The sequence below is a fragment of the Taudactylus pleione genome, unplaced genomic scaffold, assembly GCF_031769625.1.
Source record: "Taudactylus pleione unplaced genomic scaffold, aTauple2 ptg000925l, whole genome shotgun sequence".
Classification (NCBI taxonomy): Eukaryota; Metazoa; Chordata; class Amphibia; order Anura; family Myobatrachidae; genus Taudactylus; species Taudactylus pleione.
In genome coordinates, this window is record NW_028285326.1 from 285,110 (window position 1) to 310,258 (window position 25,149).

At 48.0% G+C, this 25,149-nt stretch overlaps 1 protein-coding gene across 1 annotated transcript in view; it reads right to left on the minus strand.

Moving 5' to 3' along the window:
- PLXNA3 (plexin A3) overlaps positions 1 to 18,099 on the minus strand; it is a 216,168-nt gene extending 198,069 nt beyond the window's left edge. The window contains exon 1 of the mRNA XM_088459658.1: positions 18,019 to 18,099. The gene's annotated coding sequence lies outside the window, so the exon portion shown is untranslated. The remainder of the gene's footprint in view (positions 1 to 18,018) is intronic.
- Positions 18,100 to 25,149: the final 7,050 nt, after the last annotated feature.

Consider the following 25,149-nt stretch of genomic DNA (forward strand, 5'->3'; position numbering starts at 1 on the left):
CTGAAGTGAGAAGAATCCTCTGGGACTTTATTAGATGATACGGTTTGTTCCACCTGGAGAGAATCAATTTTTGCAGAGGCCTAGAGTGAAACAGCATACCCCACCATCTCAAAAGGTGGATACCATTGATCACAGGACCTGTATTGCTGATAGAACTGATTCCCTTCGCTTGCGTAGCAGTTTGCGTACTCTCAATGATAGGGCCACAATCTTGCCCTCTGGTAGAAAGACCCTTTGTGCCCGAGAGTCCAAAAGTGCTCCCAGATGTACCATCTGCTGTGTTGGAGAAAGAGTGGATTTCTTCCAATTGATGTTCCAGACGTGCTTCTGTAGGCAGGCTATAGTCAGCTGAAGATGGTGTAGTAATACAACTGGAGTTTGTGCCAATATCAGAAGGTCGTCCAGATATGGTAGTATTCTGACTCCCTGACGCCTGAGATAGGCCGTCATGACTGACATTATCTTGGTAAATACCCGATGGGCTGTTGATAAGCCAACGGGTAGCACCCGGTGTTGGTAATGTTGCTGTAGGACAGCAAACCGTAGAAATTGTTGGTGGGAAGGCTAAATAGGAACATGCAGATATGCATCCTGAATGTCCAGGGACCCATAAAATCCCCAGGTTCCATTGCCAAAATTGACTGGAGAGTTTCCATACGGAACTTGGGTACACGAATAAATTTGTTGAGGGTTTTTAGATTTAGAATAGGGCGATGAGACCTATTCGGTTTCTGAATAAAAAACAGATTGGAATAACCCATTCCTTGTTGGAACACAGGAACCGGGAATATTACCCCTGCCTGCAGCAGGGAATGAATGGCCTCCTGATGGGCCACTTTTACAGCACCTGATGGGAGGAATTATGCAAAAAAACTTCTGGGGAGGATGCCTCCGGAAAGAGAGAGCATACCCCTGAGAGACCACTTCTCGGACCCAGGCATCTGTTTGATGCCAGCAATCCGCAAACTGAAGAAGTCGATCCCCCATGAAGAGGCCTGCCACATCAGGCCGAGGGTTTGCCCGGCCCAGACCTCTTAGTTTGTCGCCTGGTTGTCCTGCGAAAACTAGACGGCCTGGAGGAAGACTGTTTCTTTGCTCGTCCCTGAGGACGAAAAGACAGATAAGAAAACTGCCTACACTTCAATGTAGCCGTAGATGGCAGACCTGCAGATTTTGAATCTGCCAGAGTAGCTATTATCTTATCTAACTCTGCTCCAAAAAGTATATTTCCATAATAAGGTAAGGATTCCAAAGCCCTCTGTATCAGCTTTCCAGGATCTTAACCAAAGGACCCTGCACGCCACTACTGACGCTGCGAATGATTTAGAAGCTAAAATTGCAGCATCTACCACAGCTCCTCCCAAATAGGAAGTTGCTTCCCATATGTGGGAGATATTCATCATCTGTTCTCTGGTAGCAACTGGTAGAGAGTCTTCCAATGCCCCGTCCAGTCTTCAACAGCTTTGACTACCCAGGCTCCAGTCATAGCTGACCGAGTAGCAGCTCCCAATGATGAAAATATTACTCTTAAGACATGTTTCAATTATCCTATATGTAGGATCCTTAACAGAAGATGCTGACAGAAAAGGCAACGTAGCATTTCTGACTAAGGGCCTGATTCAGACCCGCTCGCGAGCGTAGGACGCTCGCAAGCAGGTCGATGGTGCCCTAATGCGAATGCGCACGACGGAGGGAGCTCCGTCGTGCGCATGCGCGAGACCCGGAGAGTGACAGCCAAGCTGTCGCTCCTGGTCTCGCACCAAAGTGGGCGTGCTGTCGATGGTGACTGACAGCACGCCCCCTTTGGTGGGCGTGCCAGGGGCGTGGCTGCCAGATGGAGGCGTTCCCATGGGAACGCCTACCGTCTGAGTCCGGCCCCACTGACATCAGTAATGATGTCAGTGGGAGTGATTTTGGCTCTGATAGAGCCAAAATCACTCCTGGGCTTGCGGCAGCGAGACCCTACCGCAGGTAACCCACAGCTATGCGAGCGTCCATGAGGCGGCTCCATTTTCAGGTAGGAGGGCCCTGATTCAGAGCGAGCGCTCTGGTCAGTGCGTCCGGCTCTGAATCAGGCCCTAAGTGCGTCACGTGAGCATCCACAGTAGGAGGTACCTCCCACTTAGTACATTCAGAAGCTGGAAAAGGATACATCTATCCAGGTTACCCCATGTCTCTTCCATAAGCTCAGTGAGCTGCTCAGATTTAGGAAACTCCGTTTTGACCACCTTCTGGTGTTTAAACACTGGGTCCTTCTTACTAGGAGCTTGTTCATCATCTTGAATATCTAGGATTGATTTAGCAGCCCTCACCAAAGAAGGAACATCCACTGAGGACGAATGGTCCTCTCCCGAGCCCTGTGCATCATCTGATTCGTCTGAATCCATATGCTGAGCTGACTGATAAAAAGATAACTTGCGTTTAATAACTACCGGTCTGCTTGCACCCACTGACTGAGCCATACTCTGACTTGAGTGGGCATAAGCATCCATCCAGGAAGGATGTATAGGAGGTGTAAACATAGCAAGCTGTGGGTACCCCATACAAGTAGGCTTTATTGGAGTAGCCATAAGATCCACAAACTGTTCATAACTTGAGACAAGGAGGACTCCCATGATGGCTCTTGTACAGGGACTGGTATACAGGACTGGTGAGGTGGCTCTTTATAAACAGACAGCACACAAACCATCCTTAATCAAGTCCTGAGAGGTCAAGCCCACTAAACAGGTTTTACATGAAATCAGTAAAGGGGGCCCCCTCCTCCTGATTGCCTTTACTTTTTGACATATCAATTTTAAAGGCAACAATGCAATGTAATGCGAAAACCTTCACAAATAATTAAAATGTGAAGTATAAGAAAAAACCCCACACACCTGCAACAGAGGGATGAGGAGAAACACAGTGATCGCTATAAGTGACAGTCAGAAATAATAGGCGGTATATAAACACAGCAGCTAGCACACATACATATACACACACACACAGCAGCTAGCACGCAGTCACACACACACACATTATAATATATATATATATATATATATATATATACAGTATACACACACACACACATACAATGCATATGTCATTAGTTGCAATGGGTCCTGAATAAACTACTCAAAACACAAAGCTTGGTAGGATATAGAGCACTAGCGTTCCCGCTAGGCTGTTTTAGCGGGGCGCGGCGCCCTGCCCTCTTTCTGGGAGGCAAAAAGCACCCTGCCCTCCAGAAGGAGGGCAAAAAGCGCCCTGCCCTAACAGCCTGCGGGAGCCATCTTCACCTGCGGCTTGCAGTGACCCGCGGGTGAAATGTGCGGTGACCCGGTCACCGCCGGAGAATTGATGCCAGGCGCATGCGCCCGGCATCTATTCTCCCTGTCTGCAGGGCTTGGGGGCTGCCCGGCGTGTCCATAAGTGTTGGGCACGCCCCCAAGAGTGACGAAAAGGGGACGCGTCTTATAGACACGCCCCCTTTTCGATGACCACGCCCCCTTCGGCGCGCGCACGAACGTGCCCTCTCTAGCTCCGGCACCCTGCCTCGCGCCGGAGCTAGAGTGAACACTAGAGCACTATATACCTGACCCATGGTAGAGGTATACAGGTAGACTAACCCAAAACCTCCTGAGACCAATAGCTACAGCAGCGCACAGATAATGGACTGTGAGCGTCTCATATACATGACCGGGAAGGAGGAGCATCCCAGAGGCGCAAAAACCTTTAATGGGACAGTGTCTGTGTCAGGGGGAGTGCCTACCTCCCCTAAGCTGCATCAACCGACCAGGTACACTGGCCTCGTGGCAGTAAGAGAGTCTGCTGCTGATCCCCGGCGTCAGACGATAAGGCCCCGGTAGTCGTGAGGACGCGGACGCTACATGTCCCAACTGCAGCGGCTTCCGGTGCGTCTCCTACGCCGGAAGGACTGCCGCACGTGATTCCCCGTAAGCGAGGAATCGCCTTACCCGACCTCTCCGTGCATCCGGTTGCAGTCTGGGTCCCAGCATCGCTGCTAGCTAAGCTCAGCCAAGACCCGTCGGCATCAACAGCTCTATTGCTGGTGTTGCTGCCCGGCGGAGGTAGATTGAGTCGCATTATATGCGTCTTAATTCAGACACTCGGTACTGCCAACCCATAAACATAGAAAATAAAATAAAACACAAAATAAAAGCTTAGGACTGGCTGAGCAGTCCCCTGTTACCAAGATGCGTCTGAACCCTGCCGCACAAAACTACTAAAGGCCTGTGGCATATATGAAGGAGGACCCGGGGCATCTTGGGAGCTGAAAGTTTTAACTGTTTGGTGCCTGGATCTCTCCAGCCACATCACTACCCCCCCCCCCCTCCCCCATGGAATCCCTGTGGACAGTATGGACCCTGAAGAAACTTAGGGCTTTCCCCTGAGAGAAAACTTCTCGGACCCAGGCATCTGTTTGACGCCAAGAGGCAGCATATTGAAGAAGTCTGCCTCCCACCCTGAGATCCCCCAGGAGGAGGCCCGCCCCATCAGGCGGAAGGTTTGTCAGGCTTGTAGGCTGGATGTCTGGCCAACTAAGGCTGTTTGACTCGCAGCTTGGTGGTCTTGAGCAAATTAGACTGTCTGGGAAAAAAAAAAAAAAGACTATCCTCTTGCCTAACCCTAGTTGTGAAAGGACAGATAAGAGGACAGTCTAGGCTTAGAGGCAGTTGCCGAGAGTAGAAGGGCAGTTTTAGAGGCTGCCAAGGTAGCCACAATCTTGTCCAATTCTGCGCTGAACAGCCTGTCTCCAGAGAGGGGTAAGGATTCGAGTGCCTCCTTTGTCCCATTGTCCTCCTTTCAGGACCTTAGCCAAAGGACCCGATGTGCGACTACTGAAGTCGCAGATGCCTTAGAGGCAAGTTCCTAGCTTTCCATCCATGGCTTCCTTAAGGGAGGGTGTAGACGGTAAAGAGAGTAGAGATTCTGACTAAGCGTGCCACATGAGAATTAACAGTGGGAGGGACTTTCCACAGTACACGCCTTAGTAGGGAGAGGGTAAAAAGACACTAGTCTCTTTGGGAGCTGGAACCGCTTGCCAGGAGTACCCAAAGCTTCTCTCATGAGCTCAGTAAGCTGTTCCATTTGAGGGAATTCAGCCGTAAGCACCTTCTGACGTTTAAACGACGGGACTTTAGGTTTAGGGGCCAGTTCATCATCCTCTATATTTATATATATATATCCTCTACATCATATATATATATATCCTCTACATCAGGGGTCTTCAAACTTGGCCCTCCAGATGCTGTGGAACTACACATCCCAGGATGCACTGCACATAGTTTTAGCATGCGGTTATATCAAAAAGGTGGCAGTGCATGCTGGGATGTGTAGTTCCACAGCAGCTGGAGGGCCAAGTTTGAAGACCCCTGCTCTACATCATCCACTAAAGCAGAAACATCCACTGTTGATTGACAGTGCTCCTCAGCAGTGTGCGCGTCATCTGCCTCCTCAGATGATGCGTCAGAATCCGAAAGCTGGGTGGACTGAGAGGATATGTGCTTTGGTGGCTAATGTCTGCCCGCCTGTAACTTTTGCTGAGAGGCGGCAGACGTTTGAGTCATATTCTAATGGGCATAAACATCCATCTAAGGAGAATGCATAGGGGGTACAGACATTGTAGGTTGTAACAGCTGTGGGTACCCCATGGTAGGAGGCAGCATGGGAGTTGATAAAGATCCACTAGCTGTGTCATAACGTGGGATAAGGAGGACACCCAAGGGAGACTAATATACCAAAGGCTGGTAATGTGGACTTGTGAGTGTAAATATTACAATTAGTACACAAACCACCCTGTATGGAATCCTGAAGGGACAAGCCCGCAAGACAGGATTTTCATGTAAACAACACAGGGGCCTCATGCCAACAGTAAGTCATACGGAGACCATTCATGTTTGGGGTTGCTCTTCTCAGCCAAAGGAGTGGGATCACTCACAATTTTGCCTAAGAATACAGCCATGAATAAAAAAAAAATGGTACCAAAACATCCTCCAAGAGCAACTTCTCCCAATCATCCAAGAACAGTTTGGTGATGAACCATACCTTTTCCAGCATGATGGAGCACCTTGCCATAAGGCAAAAGTCATAACTAAGTGGCTCGGGGAACAAAACATCGAAATTTTGAGTCCATGGCCAGGAAACTCCCCAGACCTTAATCCTATTGAGAACTTGTGGTCAATCCTCAAAAGGCGGGTGGACAAACAAAAACCCCACAATTCTGACAAACTCCAAGCATTGATTAAGCAAGAATGGGCGGCCATCAGTCAGTATGTGGCCCAGAAGGTGAGTGACAGCATGCCAGGGCGAATTACAGAGGTCTTGAAAAAGAAGGGTCAACACTTCAAATATTGACTCTTTGCATAAACTTAATGTAATTGTCAATAAAAGCCTTTGACACTTATGAAATGCGATAATGTTACTTCAGTATACCATAGTAACATCTGATACTTATGTAATGCTGTAATGTTACCTCAGTATACCATAGTCACATGTGACACTTATGTAATGCTACCTCAGTATACCATAGTAACATGTGACACTTATGTAATGCTGTAATGTTACTTCAGTATACCATAGTAACATGTGACACTTATGTAATGCTGTAATGTTACCTCAGTATACCATAGTAACATCTGACACTTATGTCATGCTGTAATGTTACCTCAGTATACCATAGTAACATCTGACACTTATGTAATGCTGTAATGTTACCTCAGTATACCATAGTAACATCTGACACTTATGTCATGCTGTAATGTTACCTCAGTATACCATAGTAACATCTGACATTTATGTCATGCTGTAATGTTACCTCCGTATACCATAGTAACATCTGACACTTATGTAATGCTGTAATGTTACTTCAGTATACCATAGTAACATCTGACAAAAAGGTCTAAAAATACTGAAGCAGCAAACTTTGTGAAAACCAATGTTTGTGTCATTCTCAAAACTTTTGGCCACGGCTATAGGGGGATTTTGTATCAGAAACAGCAGAGGCACGGCTGGAAGTATTTCAACTTGCACTATGTAATTTACATTGTAATCCTCATTTCAGGAAATATGTTTAAATCACATCACACAATCTTGCAAGGGACAAATACTTGCTAGAAAGAATCATTGCTCACAGACAGCAATGATGGTCGGTGCAAATAGAAAAGGAGCTTTGTTTAGAGAGTATATTTTGTCTTTTAATAAAGGCGATCATACACACTGGGTAACCATAAATATTACCATGTGGTCCATTCAGCATTTATCATGTATGAGCACATTTTACATAAAGGCTAATCTTTAGCACATTCACATTGCTATTTACAGAAGCTAAAAAACCCTTAACATCAAAAATGAGACATTGTGAATTTCATTGTAAACCCAATTATAACGCACAGCCATGATAATCCAAATGCCAAATCAAGATATATTTTACCAGAGGGGATTGGCAAAACAACAATTCTATATAACGCGAAGAGGACTTGGAAGTAATGCTCCACCACTGGTTCATTAGGTCTAGCAACAAATTGCCCATTCCCCCAAAAATTGTGTTTTGTACTGTTAATTATTATCCAATATTAAAGTTATGGCGCGTATCCACTAGACATTAACAACATTGAGCATCCGCACTGAACGATATCATTAACGATATAGTTCAGTGCCGGTTGCCTCCCTCATCCCCGTACTTGCAGAACCTGACAATATCGTCCGGTTGCCCCGCAAGTACGGGCAATGAAAGGTATCGTCAATGACCAGCGGGAGCACGCATTGCTGGTCGTTGACGGCATCTCCACTGGACGATATTGCGGATGATGAACGATAACTATATAGTTATCGCTCAAATCATCCCACTTTATCGTTTAGTGCAGTGGTTCTCAAACTCGGTCCTCAGGACCCCACACAGGTCACGTTTTCCAGGTCACCCAGGAGGTGCACAGGTGTATTCATTACTCACCGACACATTTTAAAAGATCCAGAGGTGGAGCCAATTATTTCACTTGTGATTCTGTGAGGAGACCTGGAAAACATGCACTGTTTGGGGTCCTGAGAACCTGTGGTTTAGTGGATACACACCCTTAGGAAAGGAAATGCCAAGTTCATAGGTTTTATTCCTCACTGGGTCTCTACAAGAATCTTGCACTGCAGTCAGGTCACAACGATGATCTCTCTACTTCATTACAACCCTAAGCAACAGGTAATTAGTGAGAACATTGGTCAAAAAGCCCAATGAAAAAAGTCAGCATCACAGATGACAAACTGCAACATCATCATACAGGAGGGACACAATGCAACTGAAAAAAACACTGAAACACTATAAAGAGCCAAAACGTTGGGACAAATTAATACCTGGATAGACACAGGTGCAGATCTATTACTCATTGCCAAGTTGGGCATATCTAGCCATGAAACCGGACAACAGAGAAACATACTGTATTTAGTGTGGCCGGACAATGACCGCATACAGATCGCTGATCTCCCAACACTATTTCCAGGGCACACTCATAACATCCTCCGCCCAATGAGCAGAGAGTGAAAGGATCCTGGAAAGTGTGACAGATCCTACTAGATGACATTTCCGGACCTACAACTCTCATGACCAGTCGAAATTTGAAAGGGAAAAAAAAAAAAAAAAAAAAGAGGCTGAATAGTTCTCTCCGTTAGGCCCCCATTGGTTGGTAGCTGACAGGTGAATTGTGAACTATTCTCCACCCTGGCTGAACCCACTGGCCAAGGCACCCACTTTGGAGTTGGGTAATAGTTGTGACAAAATACATTTCCTCTTATTACAGAAAACAAAAAATGGAACATAATCAGCAAGAACAGAACACAAAGCTGCCGGACTGAACGACTAGACAGGAAAGTGTTAGCTGCCAGCTGGACTCTGTCATAGTTACACACTGCAGAACATACCTGGACATGAGATACATTTCTCCGGATGTTTCCTGGTAAAACGTTTAACATAAATAAGGCAGCATAACCCTGGACCGAGCGGAGGAAGTGCTGTAACCCTTTCTCAGCTAATATTTAGCAGGCAGCAGCTATGGCACACAATGCAGAGTTCAGTCATTGGAGAAGAGCAAGCAGGAACAGCCACCACAATGAGGACCACAAAGAGGGACATAGTGACACTATGGTGGAAGCATCAGAAGGACAACACTCATGACCAGACTATGGAACCACACATAAGTGGGATAACAGCCAGAAGGACCCTGCAGTAACTCCAGCCTACGTGTGTGTGTGACTCTTGCCCAGGAGTAGTGCATGGAAAGTGACATGTGAGAACCCAGACTTTATAAACCTCTTCAGTGTCACCTTTTGTGACTAAATAAACAGAAGCATAAATTCCCTATTCGCACACTTAAACGATTGTCGTGTTCCTTGAGATTTTGAAGGGATTTTAAAGTTCATAAAAGCTCAGTTATTACATGTATAAGATTAGATCAGAATTATCAGCTGTAGAATGTTATAGACATGTTGCTCCAGGCAGTTTATTCTGAATTCTGCTATACGATCACAAGACTTTAGCCTTTGCTTGGTTTTGCTTTATGCCACCTTTGTAACACAAACCACATCTCCGTGCACCTCGAGATCACGCCAGCTCTCAGGAGACCGCTCCTCAAATTAGGAAAAACTAAATAGGGGCAAACTGCGGAAAAGTATAAATGTCAGCGCAATTGTCCAACCCTCTACCACCACTCCTTTCATTAAAAAGACTTGGTTCAACCTCATTTGTGTCTTAAATGATTCTTAAGTGAGGACATAAGAATACTATAAACACACGCCCAGTATGTACATTATATATTTTCACCCCACCCAATACCACCTCAACTGCACAATTATGCCATCTATATCTGTCTCTCTGCAACAATAGAAAGTGAGACAATACGATGCTAGGTATATACGTCACTCACATACACTAACATGTTATACTACAAAGCCTCCTGTGTCATTATTTTAAAAATATAATTGTCCTAGTCTCAGGAGCTTGAACTCTACTGCTAAAAATACAGAGAGCTTAGCATACAATTAAAGTGTGATCTGATTCTGACTTTTGGGAAGCTAGATGTCTCAGGAGTAACTAGCTGGGGGTTACTAGCCATACGTCTTTCCAGGTGCTCACATTTCATATAATGAACTCATTAATGAGACTGCTACAAATAACACTTGTCCTGTTTGTTTAAAAACACTTGAGTAACAAGAGAATAAGCAAGATGTTATGATCTGAGTGACAGCTTTGTACAATAGGCTGTACATACAGAATGGGTAGTAATCCCGACATTGGAAACCCAAAGGCTGAAGTTCCCAACGGGAGGTAAATACGCTATTTCACACCAGCCGTATGGTATGTGGGGGGGGGGGGGGGGGGAGGTTTCACCGGCTGGCAAAAAACAGGGCAAAAGCTGAATGTTTTTTTTCAGGTAGTTTTTAAGGTTTTGTTTTTTCCTTCATCTATTGAAAGGACAATTGTATCCTATACTCCACTGACTTGAAGGGACGGCACGGGCATAGCACGGCAGCCGTCCTTCTCAGTGGATATTGCCAGCTGTAACACGGCAACCGTGCCGTTGCGTCTGAAACGACCCACCAGTTTCCTTGTTCAATTAAATTTTACACCCGGCATAAAACCGGTGTGAAATACCCCCATCTCTACCCCTCTCCACCACCCCCCCCCTAATCCCCCACCAACCCTAACCCTCCCTGCTTGGTGCCTAACCCTGACCTTCCCCCCCGTAGCCTAACTCTGACCCTCCCCCCCCCCCCCGTAGCCTAACCCTAACCCTCCCCTTGGGGTGCCTATCTCTAATCTCCCCCATCCCTAGGGACAGTGCTGTGCTCAGCGGTGTCCGGACGTTCTGCATTATGACGTTCGGTATGCAGATGCCGGTATCCGGATGTCCTTCAGGATATCGGCGTCGGCAGGATGCTGGTGTCAGTATTTCGACAGCCAGCATCCCGGCCAGTTAACTCATCAATAAAACAGTGGACTCTGGTCAATTATTGTGCTCCTAACCAGGTCAGTTCATACAGTGAAAATATTCACTGTTCCAACCGCCACCAGCCAGTCCACATTCAGCGATCCAACCGCCACCAGCCAGTCCACATTCAGCGATCCAACCGCCACCAGCCAGTCCACATTCAGCGATCCAACCGCCACCAGCCAGTCCACATTCAGCGATCCAACAGCCACCAGCCAGTCCACATTCACCGATCCAACCGCCACCACCCAGTCCACATTCACCGATCCAACCGCCACCAGCCAGTCCACATTCATAGGCCCAGCCAGCCTATCCACATTCACCGTTCCAACCGCCACCAGCCAGTCCACATTCATAGGTCCAACCAAACCACATTCATAGGCCCAGCTAGCCTATCCACATTCACAGAGTCAGCCACCACAAGTCAGTTCACATTCTTAGAATCAACCGCCACCAGCCAAGTCCATATTCTCGGATCCTACCAAAGCCAACAAGCCCACATTCACGGAACCAGCCACAGCCAGTCTATGCACAGTTCCAAACACCACAAACCAGTCCACATTCACGGAGCCAACCACTGCAAGCCAGTCTAGTGTTCATTCTAGCACCCTGTACCTAATCAATGAGAAGGACATAGTTTAATTTTGAAGGGCAAAATTTTAGACATGAGGTAAGGCTACAGCTACTGTAGTGTAGTAATAAGTCATGTATAAAATTTTGCCCTTAAAAATTAAACTAAGTCCTTCTCACTGATTAGGTGCATGGTGCCAGACTGAACACTACTAGTCCACATTTACAGACCCAGGTGCCACCAGTCAAATCAACTTTCACTAACCCAACCACCGCCGGCCAGTCTACATGCACATTCTTGGACCAGGCACAATCACGTACCCAACAATCATTAGCCAGTCCACATGTATGCACCCAGCCTATCCACATTCATGTATCCAACCACTGCCAGCCTATTCATGTATCCAACCACCGCCAGCCTATGAACATTCACGTATCCAATCACCGCCAGCCTATTCACGTATCCAACCACCGCCAGCCTATTCACGTATCCAACCACCACCAGCCTAGTCACGTATCCAACCACCGCCGGCCTATGAACATTCACGTATCTAACCATCGCCAGCCTATTCACATTCACGTATCCAATCACCGCCAGCCTATTCACGTATCCAACCACCGCCAGCCTATGAACATTCACGTATCCAACCACCACCAGCCTATGAACATTCACGTATCTAACCATCGCCAGCCTATGAACATTCACGTAGCCAATCACCACCAGCCTATTCACGTATCCAACCACTGCCAGCCTATGAACATTCACGTAGCCAATCACCGCCAGCCTATTCACATTCATGTATCCAACCAACGACAGCCTATGAACATTCACTCATCCAATCACCGACAGCCTATTCACATATGCAATCAGTGCCAGCCTATTCACGTACCCAACCACCGCCAGCCTATGAACATTCATATAGCCAATCAGTGCCAGCCTATGAACATTCACTTATCCAATCACCGCCAGCCTATTCACGTATCCAACCACCGCCAGCCTATTCACGTTCATGTATCCAACCACCACCAGCCTATGAACATTCACGTAACCAATCACCACCAGCCTATTCACATTCACGTATCCAACCACCACCAACCTGTGAACATTCACGTATTCAACCGCCATCAGCCTGTGAACAGTCACGTATCCAACCGCCACCAGTCTATGAACATTCACCTACCAAACATTTAAACTACATAGTCACAGCCAGGCTTTCCACATTAACATACTCAACCAAGGCATCCAGCCAGCACCAGCTTAACCACATATGCATCAGCCACCATCATCTGACCCCAAACACCATGATGCTACCCCACATTCCTGTCCCCCAGCTGCCATCATCCACGCCTCATTCCTGCCGCCATTATACTACCCACATTCCTGATGGCCAGCCGCCATCTCCCTCGTCCACATTCCTGCCCCCCCAGCCGCCATCTCCCTCGTCCACATTCCTGGCCCCCCCAGCCGCCATCTCCCTCGTCCACATTCCTGCCCCCCCAGCCGCCATCTCCCTCGTCCACATTCCTGCCCCCCCAGCCGCCATCTCCCTCGTCCACATTCCTGCCCCCCCGCCGCCATCTCCCTCGTCCACATTCCTGCCCCCCCAGCCGCCATCTCCCTCGTCCACATTCCTGCCCCCCCAGCCGCCATCTCCCTCGTCCACATTCCTGCCCCCCCGCCGCCATCTCCCTCGTCCACATTCCTGCCCCCCCAGCCGCCATCTCCCTCGTCCACATTCCTGCCCCCCAGCCGCCATCTTCCTAGTCCACATTCCTGCCCCCCAGCTGCCATCTCCCTAGCCCACATTCCTGCCCCCCAGCCTGCATGATCATTAGCCCACATTCCTGCCCCCAGCTGCCATCTTCCTACCGTACATTCCTGCCCCCAGCCACCATGTTCCTAGCCCACATTCTTGCTCCTCCAGCCACTATCCCCATTAGCCCACATTCATGTCTACAGCCCCATCTTCCTACCACACAACTGTCCCCAGCAATTATTTTCTTACCCCAATCTTCCTAGCCCACATTTCTGCACCAAGTCATTAACATCCTAGCCAACATTCCCTGTAGCCAACCACCATCTTCCAACCACTCATTCCAGCCCCCATCTTCCTACCACTCATTCCTGGCCCCATCTTCCTACCACACATTCCTGCCCTCAACCACCATCATTCTTCCCCACATTTATGCCCCAGGGCTTAATGTAGGGTAACTGGGTGAGCTTGATATATAGACATGGAGCTTGCTGGGTGAGGCTGAATGTATAGGTAGTTGGTTGAGCTTGATATATAAACGTGGAGCTTGCTGGGTGAGGCTGAATGTATAAGTAGCTGGGTGAGCTTGGTATATAAACGTTGAGCTTGCTGGGTGAGGCTGAATGTATAGGTAGTTGGTTGAGCTAGGTATATAAACGTGGAGCTTGCTGGGTGAGGCTGAATGTATAGGTAGTTGGTTGAGCTTGGTATATAAACGTGGAGCTTGCTGGGTGAGGCTGAATGTATAAGTAGCTGGGTGAGCTTGGTATATAAACGTGAGGCTGAATGTATAAGTAGCTGGGTGAGCTTGGTATATAAACATGGAGCTTGCTGGGTGAGGCTGAATGTATAAGTAGCTGGGTGAGCTTGGTATATAAACATGGAGCTTGCTGGGTGAGGCTGAATGTATAAGTAGCTGGGTGAGCTTGGTATATAAACGTGGAGCTTGCTGGGTGAGGCTTAATGTATAAGTAGCTGGGTGAGCTTGGTATATAAACGTGAGGCTGAATGTATAAGTAGCTGGGTGAGCTTGGTACCCCTCCCTTCAGGCTCTCCCAGCAAGCTCCTACAACTTCTGAAAAATTTTAAGAATACATGATAAAGTCATGTTTTGATTATGCACACTGCAGTGAAATGTAAATACCTGTTATAAAATAGCACTTCTAGTATGTATTATACTTTTCCCACTGTAGATGGTGCCATCATCATTGCTAAGAAGTAGTCAGGCTACCTCTTGTGAGGTAAGAATTTGCATACAGTATATAAACCTTACCTAGCTCCCTCCATCAGTCAGGTGAGACACCAGTGCTCAGAGAACCTTTTCCTACTGCATTCTTAGGAAAGTCGGCTCAGCCCACACACTGGCTGACAATACTGCGCGATACCCCCATTGCGGTACAAGTATGCGTACCCACTGACAAAATGATCTGTTTAATATAGGTTTTGAACACTAGTTTAGTGCATATAAATCGATGCGACAATACAGCTCAATGCTCCAAATCACACTACACATTTTACACACATCCTGTTTCAGTGCGTTGAAAACTCTCTGAACACATACCAAACAGTTTTTTATGCTTTTTAAATTGCGTTGAATGTGCGTACTTTGCCTAGGTGACATTCACTCTATAATGGTTTATGATATGATGTAGTATGGTACCATACACTAACGTTCACTGCTCTACACCATATGCAGAACTGTGCTGCTAAATAGCGCCCTGTAATACCTTATTTTGTTCTGTCTTATGTAACTATATTGCTTTATGGTACCATTATCGTTCTGCAAAACCATTAATAGCTGAGAACAGGAGCTCATGATTTTAAAGATCCCTCTTCTAGTCTACAAGACATTTGCTCACAATATATATATATAAATGAACATTGCAAAAATATCTAGTTTGAAAGTTAATTATAGTGTTGGCAGCAGTTCCGCTGCAGGCGGGGAAAAAGGTGAACTGTGTAAAGTATATCCAATAAACAACGCGATGTGACAAAGTATGTTTATATTATGCCACCCCTGGAATGTAAGTACTGCAACCCAGAGCATTATTTAGTCAACCGTGATAGACACACAGACACTTTAACATTTACTTAAATACATGATACGATATCTAAACTAAATAAACATGATGAGCGCCTCAATCTCGTCATCCCTAAAGATGCCTGACCTGTTCGCCACAGCGCACACATGTGGCATGGCACGATTACGCTTGGAATATCATTGCTTCCAGAGAGCATTTTACAGGAGCTTTGTAATGGGGGGTTCAGTGATAAATCAGGCCCACCAGGGGAATAAAAGATATACATTTATATATAACAAAAGACTGTAAGCTTCTGAAGCCAGAACAACACGTGCATTTGTGCAGAAACTGTAGCAATCAATTTATTTTATGTGTGTGTAAAAGTCGTTTCCATACTAAACACACAGAAAAAGCAGTATCCGCAAAAAGAGCCAGATCAATACTAATGACATTAAAAAAGCCAGATCCACACTAAATTCACACAAACACACCTAGATCAACACATATTTGTGAATTTAATATGAATTTGGCAAGATCAGGGTGTGTGTGTGATATATATATATATATATATATACACACACACACACACACACACACACACACACATATGACCCGGTGTGTTTAAGCACATGAATTTAAAATGGATCTGCCGTGTGTGTATTTAGTACGGATCTGCCGTGTGTGTATTTAGTACGGATCTGCCGTGTGTGTATTTAGTACGGATCTGCCGTGTGTGTATTTAGTACGGATCTGCCGTGTGTGTATTTAGTACGGATCTGCCGTGTGTGTATTTAGTACGGATCTGCCGTGTGTGTATTTAGTACGGATCTGCCGTGTGTGTATTTAGTACGGATCTGCCGTGTGTGTATTTAGTACGGATCTGCCGTGTGTGTATTTAGTACGGATCTGCCGTGTGTGTATTTAGTATGATCCTGCATGTGTGTTGCTGTGTGTATTTAGTATGGATCTGGCAAGTGTGCATTTAGTATGATCTGGCGTGTGTGTTGGTATGTGTATTTAGTATGGATCTGGCGTGTGTGTATTTAGTATGGAACTGGCGTGTGTGTATTTAGTATGGAACTGGTGTGTGTGTATTTAGTATGGAACTGGCGTGTGTGTGTGTGTATTTAGTATGGATCTGGCGTGTGTGTATTTAGTATGGATCTGGCGTGTGTGTATTTAGTATGGATCTGGCGTGTGTGTGTGTATTTAGTATGGATCTGGCGTGTGTGTGTATTTAGTATGATCCTGCATGTGTGTTGGTGTGTGTATTTAGTATGGATCTGGCGTGTGTGTATTTAGTATGGAACTGGCGTGTGTGTGTGTATTTAGTATGGATCTGGCGTGTGTGTGTATTTAGTATGGATCTGGCGTGTGTGTGTGTATTTAGTATGGATCTGGCGTGTGTGTGTGTATTTAGTATGGATCTGGCGTGTGTGTGTGTATTTAGTATGGATAGTGTGTGTGTGTGTGTGTGTGTGTTTAGTATGGATAGTGTGTGTGTGTGTGTTTAGTATGGATAGTGTGTGTGTGTGTTTAGTATGGATAGTGTGTGTGTTTAGTATGGATAGTGTGTGTGTTTAGTATGGATAGTGTGTGTGTGTGTAGTATGGATAGTGTGTGTGTGTGTAGTATGGATAGTGTGTGTGTGTGTAGTATGGATAGTGTGTGTGTGTGTTTAGTATGGATAGTGTGTGTGTGTGTAGTATGGATAGTGTGTGTGTGTGTTTAGTATGGATAGTGTGTGTGTGTTTAGTATGGATAGTGTGTGTGTAGTATGGATAGTGTGTGTGTGTTTAGTATGGATAGTGTGTGTGTGTGTAGTATGGATAGTGTGTGTGTGTGTAGTATGGATAGTGTGTGTGTGTGTAGTATGGATAGTGTGTGTGTGTGTAGTATGGATAGTGTGTGTGTGTGTTTAGTATGGATAGTGTGTGTGTAGTATGGATAGTGTGTGTGTGTTTAGTATGGATAGTGTGTGTAGTATGGAGTGTGTGTGTGTGTGTGTGTATTTAGCATGGATATGGCATCTACTCTCTTCAGAAATAAAGCTACAGGGCTATTGTGCCCAAATAAAGACCTTATATAGTGGGAGTTGGGGCGGCTACATTCATTCAAGTACAGAAATTAAGAAAAAAATAAATTCTGCTTGTGTACAAAATACTTCACTCCTGAGGTCATAATAATAATAATACTAATAATAATGATGAAGAAGCGATAAATATGGTGCATATAACAATATGGTGCATGTGGAGAATTCAGTCCTAGCATCACTGAGATGATCTATAATCAGTGTCACGGAGGACTGGATGGATTGCAAGCTCCCGAAGCAAGAAAGAGAAATAAAACTGAGATAACAATACAGAAAGAGTCATTGTCCATGTAAAATAATTCGGTGTATTGTGAGTACTGTCGCCAGCAATGCCACAAGGTGAATATAGATTGTCAGCGCTGTGGGACAGGAGCACGTGATGAGCAGTCACAATAAATCCTGGATACTGTACACAGCATACAGGCCTGAGGGGGGCACAGGGTGGGGTGACCCTGCTGGGGGAGGGGGACATAGAAGATGTCCATCACAGAAGACAATAAGGGGATCCCCACAATCCGGGGACACACCCCAAACCCCTGCCATGTACAGCAGCAGCAGCACACAGCAATCTCCGGGTCATCACCTCATTACCCCCTCCCGTTACTCACCGTACATTCCCCCGATGTACAGACACCTAGCCAGCCGCTCCCAGCGCCAATACCGCCGCCAGCTCCGCCTCACACACCGACTGAGCCGCTCCGAGCCCCCACACAGCCCTTTCTACACGGCCGGTACCACTCACACATAGGGGGGAATGTTTCTCACACACTACACAGCCGCACTGTCACGCCTTCTGACAGAGACATAATCATCGCTGCTTAGTTTACTTCTATATAGCACAACACTAATATGTCTTTCTGACCAACTCACACGAGCTCCCAGCGAACAAAATACAGAACCCTAACCGCGATCTCCCCTCTCTCCTGTGGTACAGTCCTTCAGTTTTCTCATCGTTCATGTTGTGAGTGAATCAGATATGATAATGAACGTTCCTAGGTCTTCTCTACTGACCAGTATCTGTATGTGATCCGGGTCTAGTGTCAGTGACCAGCGTGTATGTGATCCATGTCTAGTGTCAGTGACCAGCGTGTGTGTGACCCGGGTCTAGTGTCAGTGACCAGCGTGTGTGTGATCCGTGTCTAGTGTCAGTGACCAGCGTGTGTGTGTGACCCAGGTCTAGTGTCAGTGACCAGCGTGTGTGTGATCTGGGTCTAGTGTCAGTGACCAGCGTGTATGTGATCCATGTCTAGTGTCAGTGACCAGCGTGTGTGTGACCCGGGTCTAGTGTCAGCGACCAGCGTGTGTGTGATCTGGGTCTAGTGTCAGAGACCAGCGTGTGTGTGATTCGTGTCTAGTGTCAGTGACCAGCATGTGTGTGATCCGGGTCTAGTGTCAGTGACCAGCGTGTGTGTGGTCCGTGTCTAGTGTCAGTGACCAGCGTGTGTGTGACCCGTGTCTAGTGTCAGTGACCAGCGTGTGTGTGATCCGGGTCTAGTGTCAGTGACCAGCGTGTGTGTGATCCGGGTCTAGTGTCAGTGACCAGAGTCTGCGTGTGATCCGGGTCTAGTGTCAGTGACCAACGTGTGTGTGATCCAGGTCTAGTGTCAGTGACCAGCGTGTGTGTGATCCGGGTCTAGTGTCAGCGACCGGGCGTGTGTGTGATCCGGGTCAGTGTCAGCGACCAGCGTGTGTGTGATCCGGGTCTAGTGTCAGTGACCAGCGTGTGTGTGATCCGGGTCTAGTGTCAGTGACCAGCGTGTGTGTGATCCGGGTCTAGTGTCAGTGACCAGCGTGTGTGTGATCCGGGTCTAGTGTCAGTGACCAGCGTGTATGTGATCTGGGTCTAGTGTCAGTGACCAGAGTGTAATCTGGGTCTAGTGTCACTGACCAGTGTGTGTGTGATCTGGGGCTAGTGTCAGTGACCAGCGTGGGTGTGATCCGGGGCTAGTGTCACTGACCAGCGTGTGTGTGATCCAGGGCTAGTGTCAGTGACCTGCGTGTGTGATCTGGGGCTAGTGTCAGTGAGCAGAGCGTGGGTGTGATCTGGGTCTAGTGTCAGTGACCAGCATGTATGTGATCTGGGTCTAGTATCAGTGACCAGAGTGTGATCTGGGTCTAGTGTCAGTGACCAGGGTGTGTGTGATCTGGGTCTAGTGTCAGTGACCAGCATGTGTGTGATCTGTGTCTAGAGCAGTGATTCCCAACCACGGTCCTCAAGGCACACTAACAGTCCTGGTTTTAGTGACATCCATGCTTAAGCACAGATGGTTAAATCAAAAAAACTAAGATACTAATTAAGTCACCTGTGCCCAGCTATGGCTATCCTTAAAACCTGGACTGTTAGTGTGCCTTGAGGACTGTGGTTGAGAACCCCTGGTCTAGTGTCAGTGACCAGCGTGTGTGTGATCTGGGTCTAGTGTCAGTGAGCAGAGCAGGTGTGATCTGGGTCTAGTGTCAGTGACCAGTGTGTGTGTGATCTGGGTCTAGTGTCAGTGACCAGTGTGTGTGATCTGGGTCTATTGTCAGTGAGCAGAGCATGTGTGATCTGGGTCTAGTGTCAGTGACCAGTGTGTGTGTGATCTGGGTCTAGTGTCAGTGACCAGCGTGTGTGTGATCTGGGTCTAGTGTCAGTGAGCAGAGCATGTGTGATCTGGGTCTAGTGTCAGTGACCATTGTGTGTGTGATCTGGGTTAAGTGTCAGTGACCAGTGTGTGTGTGATCTGGGTCTAGTGTCAACAGTGTGTGTGTGATCTGGGTCTAGTGTCAGTGACCAGTGCATGTGTGATCTGGGTCTAGTGTCAGTGACCAGTGCGTGTGTGATCTGGGTCTAGTGTCAGTGACTAGTGTGTGTGTGATCTGGGTCTAGTGTCAGTGAACAGTGTGTGTGTGATCTGGGTCTAGTGTCAGTGAGCAGAGCGCGTGTGATCTGGGTCTAGTGTCAGTGACCAGTGTGTTTGTGATCTGGGTCTAGTGTCAGTGACCAGAGTGTGTGTGTGAACTGGGGCTAGTGTCAATGAGCAGTGTGTGTGTGATTTGGGTCTAGTGTCAGTGACCAGTGTGTGTGTGATCTCGGTCTAGTGTCAGTGACCAGCGTGTGTGTGATCTTGGGCTAGTGTCAGTGACCAGCGTGTGTGTGATCTGGGTCTAGTGTCAGTGAGCAGAGTGTGTGTGATCTGGGTTTAGTGTCAGTGACCAGTGTGTGTGTGATCTGGGTTTAGTGTCAGTGACCAGCGTGTGTGTGATCTGGGGCTAGTGTCAGTGACCAGCGTGTGTGTGATCTTGGGCTAGTGTCAGTGACCAGCGTGTGTGTTATCTGGATCTAGTGTCAGTGAGCAGAGTGTGTGTGTGATCTGGGTTTAGTGTCAGTGACCAGTGTGTGTGTGATCTGGGTTTAGTGTCAGTGACCAGTGTGTGTGTGATCTGGGTCTAGTGTCAGTGACCAGCGTGTGTGTAATCTGGGTCCAGTGTCAGTGCCCAGGTTGTGTGTGATCTGGGTCTAGTGTCAGTGACCAGCATGTGTGTGATCTAGGTCTAGTGTCAGTGACCAGCGTGTGTGTGATCTGGGTCTAGAGCAGTGATTCCCAACCACCGTCCTCAAGGCACACTAACAGTCCTCGTTTTAGTGATATCCATGCTCAAGCAGAGATGGTTAAATCAAAATAACTAAGGTACTAATTAAGTCCCCTGTGCCCAGCTATGGCTATCCTTAAAACCTGGACTGTTTCTGTGCCTTGAGAACCGTGGTTGAGAACCCCTGGTCTAGTGTCAGTGACCAGCGTGTGTGTGATCTGGGTCTAGTGTCAGTGACCAGCGTGTGTGTGATCTGGGTCTAGTGTCATTGACCAGCGTGTGTGTGATCTGGGTCTAGTGTCTGAGACCAGCGTGTGTGTGATCTGGGTCTAGTGTCAGTGAGTAGTGTGTGTGTGATCTGGGTCTAGTGTCAGTGAGCAGTGTTTGTGTGATCTGGGTCTAGTGTCAGTGAGCAGTGTGTGTGATCTGGGTCTAGTGTCAGTGAGCAGTGTGTGTGTGATCTGGGTCTAGTGTCAGTGAGCAGTGTGTGTGTAATCTGGGGCTAGTCAGGGTTGTCTTCTACTGCTGGGAAGAACTATGCTATAGGAGAACAAGAACTCTTGGCGTTAAAGTTGGCGCTGAAAGAGTTCAGATACCTGCTGGAAGGGGCTAAGGGCCTGATTCAGACCCACTCGCGAGTGGCTGTCCGCTCGCAAGTGGGTCGATGTTCTGGACTGAGCATGCGCACGACGGAGGGAGCTCCGTCGTGCGCATGCGCCAGACGCGACGAGCGAAGGAAAGTCCTTCGCTCGTTGTGTCTGATCAAAGGGGGCGTGCTGTCGATGTTGATTGACAGCACGCCCCCTTTGGTAGGCGTGCCGGGGGCGTGCCTCCCTGACGGGGGCGTTCCCATGGGAACGCCTCCCGTCAGAAGCCGGCCCACTGACATCACTAGTGATGTCAGTGGGAGTGATTTTGGCTCTGATAGAGCCAAAATCACTCCGGAGCTTGCGGTTGAAAATCTCAACCGCAGGCTCCGGCTCGCAGTTTCGATGGTCGCGATGGTCACGACCATCGCGGCCATCAAAATGCACGCTCGTATAGCCTGTGGGTGGTGACCCACAGCTATACGAGCGTCCAGGAGGACGCTCCATTTTCATGGAGGCCGGCCCTCATTCAGAGCGTGCGCTCTGCTCAGAGCGTACGGCTCTGAATGAGGGCCTAAGTTTCCTTTCACTGTCTTCACCGACCATAGGAACCTGAAATAATCAACCCTGTGGCTTATCGCCTTCAGCTGCCCTCATACTTAAAAGTCCCAAATTCCTTCCACATGTCCCTACTCAAACCTCTAATCCTGAACAAATTTCTCAAAGTTCTTCCTGTTCATCCTTGTATCCAGACAGAAAGAGGTGTGGAATTCGAGGTTTCCCAGGTTCTGGATTCTCGTGTCCGCAGGGGTCGACTACAGTACCTCCTGGATTGGAGGGGTTTCGGCCCGGAAGAACGTTGTTGGACCGATGCCCGGGACATCCATGCTCCCGCACTCGTTAGGAAATTTCATGCCCCCCATCCTGAAAAGCCTGGTGAGTGTCCTGAGGTCACCCATAAAGGGGTGGGTACTGTCACGACCAGGGTTTCTCGGCATGGCGGTTGGGGGGTAATACCTGTGAGGACACTATGACGAAGGGCGTCTGGCGGTGGTGCTGGTGCCTGGCGGGGAGCATTGGCTGTGTGTGGTCCTATGCGGGCATGTTGTCATTCTGGGCTGGTTAGGCCTGGCACTGCTTCCGTTCTGTTTTGACATGGACGCTGCCTTCTTGCCTCTGGCCATGTGACCTAATCGCCCTATCCTGGTGTGTCACGTGCTCTCTCTCTGACATGTCACGGCAGAGCACTTGGTATTTAAGGGAGTTCAGAGCTTCCCTTCATTGCCAGTGCAATGTGTTTCTCAGCGGAAGCTGAGAGAGAGTTCCTGTGCTCGTACACCTGTCGTTGGAAACCCTGCCTAAGCCTGCTTCACCTTGCCTGCTCCAACCCCGCTGGATTCCCCTGCCTCCTCCATTTACCTCTCCCTTGAGTACCTCAGTCTCCTGTACCCTGCACTTTGCCTCCACTTGCATTTCCACGGGATATTATTTCTTCAGCCTGCACTTCACCTCATTAAACCTGGAATACTGGACTGTCTCCTGCTTGTCACTAACTGGACTTTTTCCATTGCGTCACTACAGTTCCAAGAGCACCTTAGTACTATCTGGACTTTTATGTTGCCATATTCATGTCTACTAAACCACTCATTAAAAGTTCCACATTTTCCTTTAAGTCTGCTTCAGTGTCTGCTCCTAATACCACCCCAGATCCACAACAAAACCAGAACCTCACAGTGACTAGTAAAGATCATGTACACACATACATCAATCACACATACCTGTACCAGACCGTCGGCCCACTTGTCCGAGTAGAGGGTCTCATTCAGACCCGCTCATGGGCGCTGTACGCTCGCAAGCGGGTCGATGTTACCCAAATGCGCATGCGCACGACGGATGCGCATCCGTCGTGCGCATGGGCGAGACCCGGCGAGCGACGGGGTCTCGCACCAATGGGGGCGTGCTGTCGATGGTGAGTGACAGCACGCCCCCTTTGGTGGGCATGTCGGGGGCATGGCTGCCCAGACGGAGGCGTTCCCATGGGAATGCCTACCGTCTGGGTCCGGCCCCATTGACATCACTAGTGATGTCAGTGGGAGTGTTTTTGGCTCTGATAGAGCCAAAAGCACTCCGGGCTTGCGGCAGATGAGACACTACCACAAGGGTCTCGTCGCAAGCCCGATGGTCGCGATGGTCTTGACCATCACGACCATCTTTATGGCTGCTGGCATAAGCTGTGGGTGGTCACCCACAGCTATGCGAGCGGCCAGGAGGCCGCTCCATTTTAAGCTAGGCCGGCCCTGATTCAGAGCGAGCGCTCTGGTCAGAGCGTCCGGCTCTGAATCAGGCCCAGAATCCGTGAGGAATGACCTGCAACAAAGATCGTATACTCGCCTCCATCCTCGTGGTGGTCTCCATAGCATCCAGGGGCGTCTTTGCAAAAAAACAAACCAAGTACCCGATCCATATACTTACCATTAGCGGTGTATGTGTGTGACCACTGATCAATATTGCCCAGTCTTTATGTCAACTTGCTCTCCCTAAATCTCCAAAAAGCCATTCTGTTACTAAGTAGCAGCTTTGTGCCTCATCCCCAAATGAATACAATCACATTTGTCTACATACTATCTCATCTGTCATTTTCAAGCCCGATTTCACATTGTGTCCCTCTAAAGACAGCAAACGTCCTGGTTTGACAGTACATCATTACTTTAGTTTTAGGGAGGAGATGGAGCAGTGAGACAATACTTATTATGGTGATTGTGTGTATGTGTATATATATATATATATATATATATATATATATAATAATCCTTAGCAGTGCTCGAAGTGAGAATATTGAAGTGGGGTATGGAAGTTTTAGTTGAAATCCCCCCCCCACACACACTTCACCACCCCCTGCGCATCACACTAAATACTTCCCTCTCTTACCCCCTGTACCTGTCCATGTCCGGAGTCAGCGCTGACTAGCTTCTCCTCCCATTCCCCGGCTGGCAGTGGAGCTCCGCAGGCAGATCAGCATCCTCCTTCCAGGCTATAGACTTGGTGCCGGCTTTGAACCAATCACGGCACAGACCAGCAGCCAATCAGATGCAGCCGCATGGCTGCTTCTGATTGGCTGCCTGTCCACAAGCTGTGATTGGCTAGTGGCCGGCACCAAATTAAAATGACCACCGCAGATGATTCTTGATTCGGGCGCCGGTCCGTGATTGGTTCACGACTGGCACTGGGTTTGTAGTACTGTGGCCGCATCTGTCATGGTGCCGGGACTCTCACCTCCATGCTAGGTCAGGCCAGGGAAAGGTATAGTTCCCCTTCAGATACTGTACCTGGAAGTGACGTGAACTGAGGGCAGAAGTACAGTTTCCTGCCCACACAGTCCAGCAAAAAAAGAAAGTTGGCCCCTCGCGGGCTCGCTTTTTCTCGCCACGCTTCGCTCGCCATGCTTCATGCTCGCTGCCTGACTACGCTTGTTACTTGATTATATTCCCCCTTTATGCCCACTTGGATGGTAGGGAATGATGTTGGACACTGGCTGATGACGTCAGGGTCAATCTACGGAAGGGGATCTAGCTGCTCCTGTCA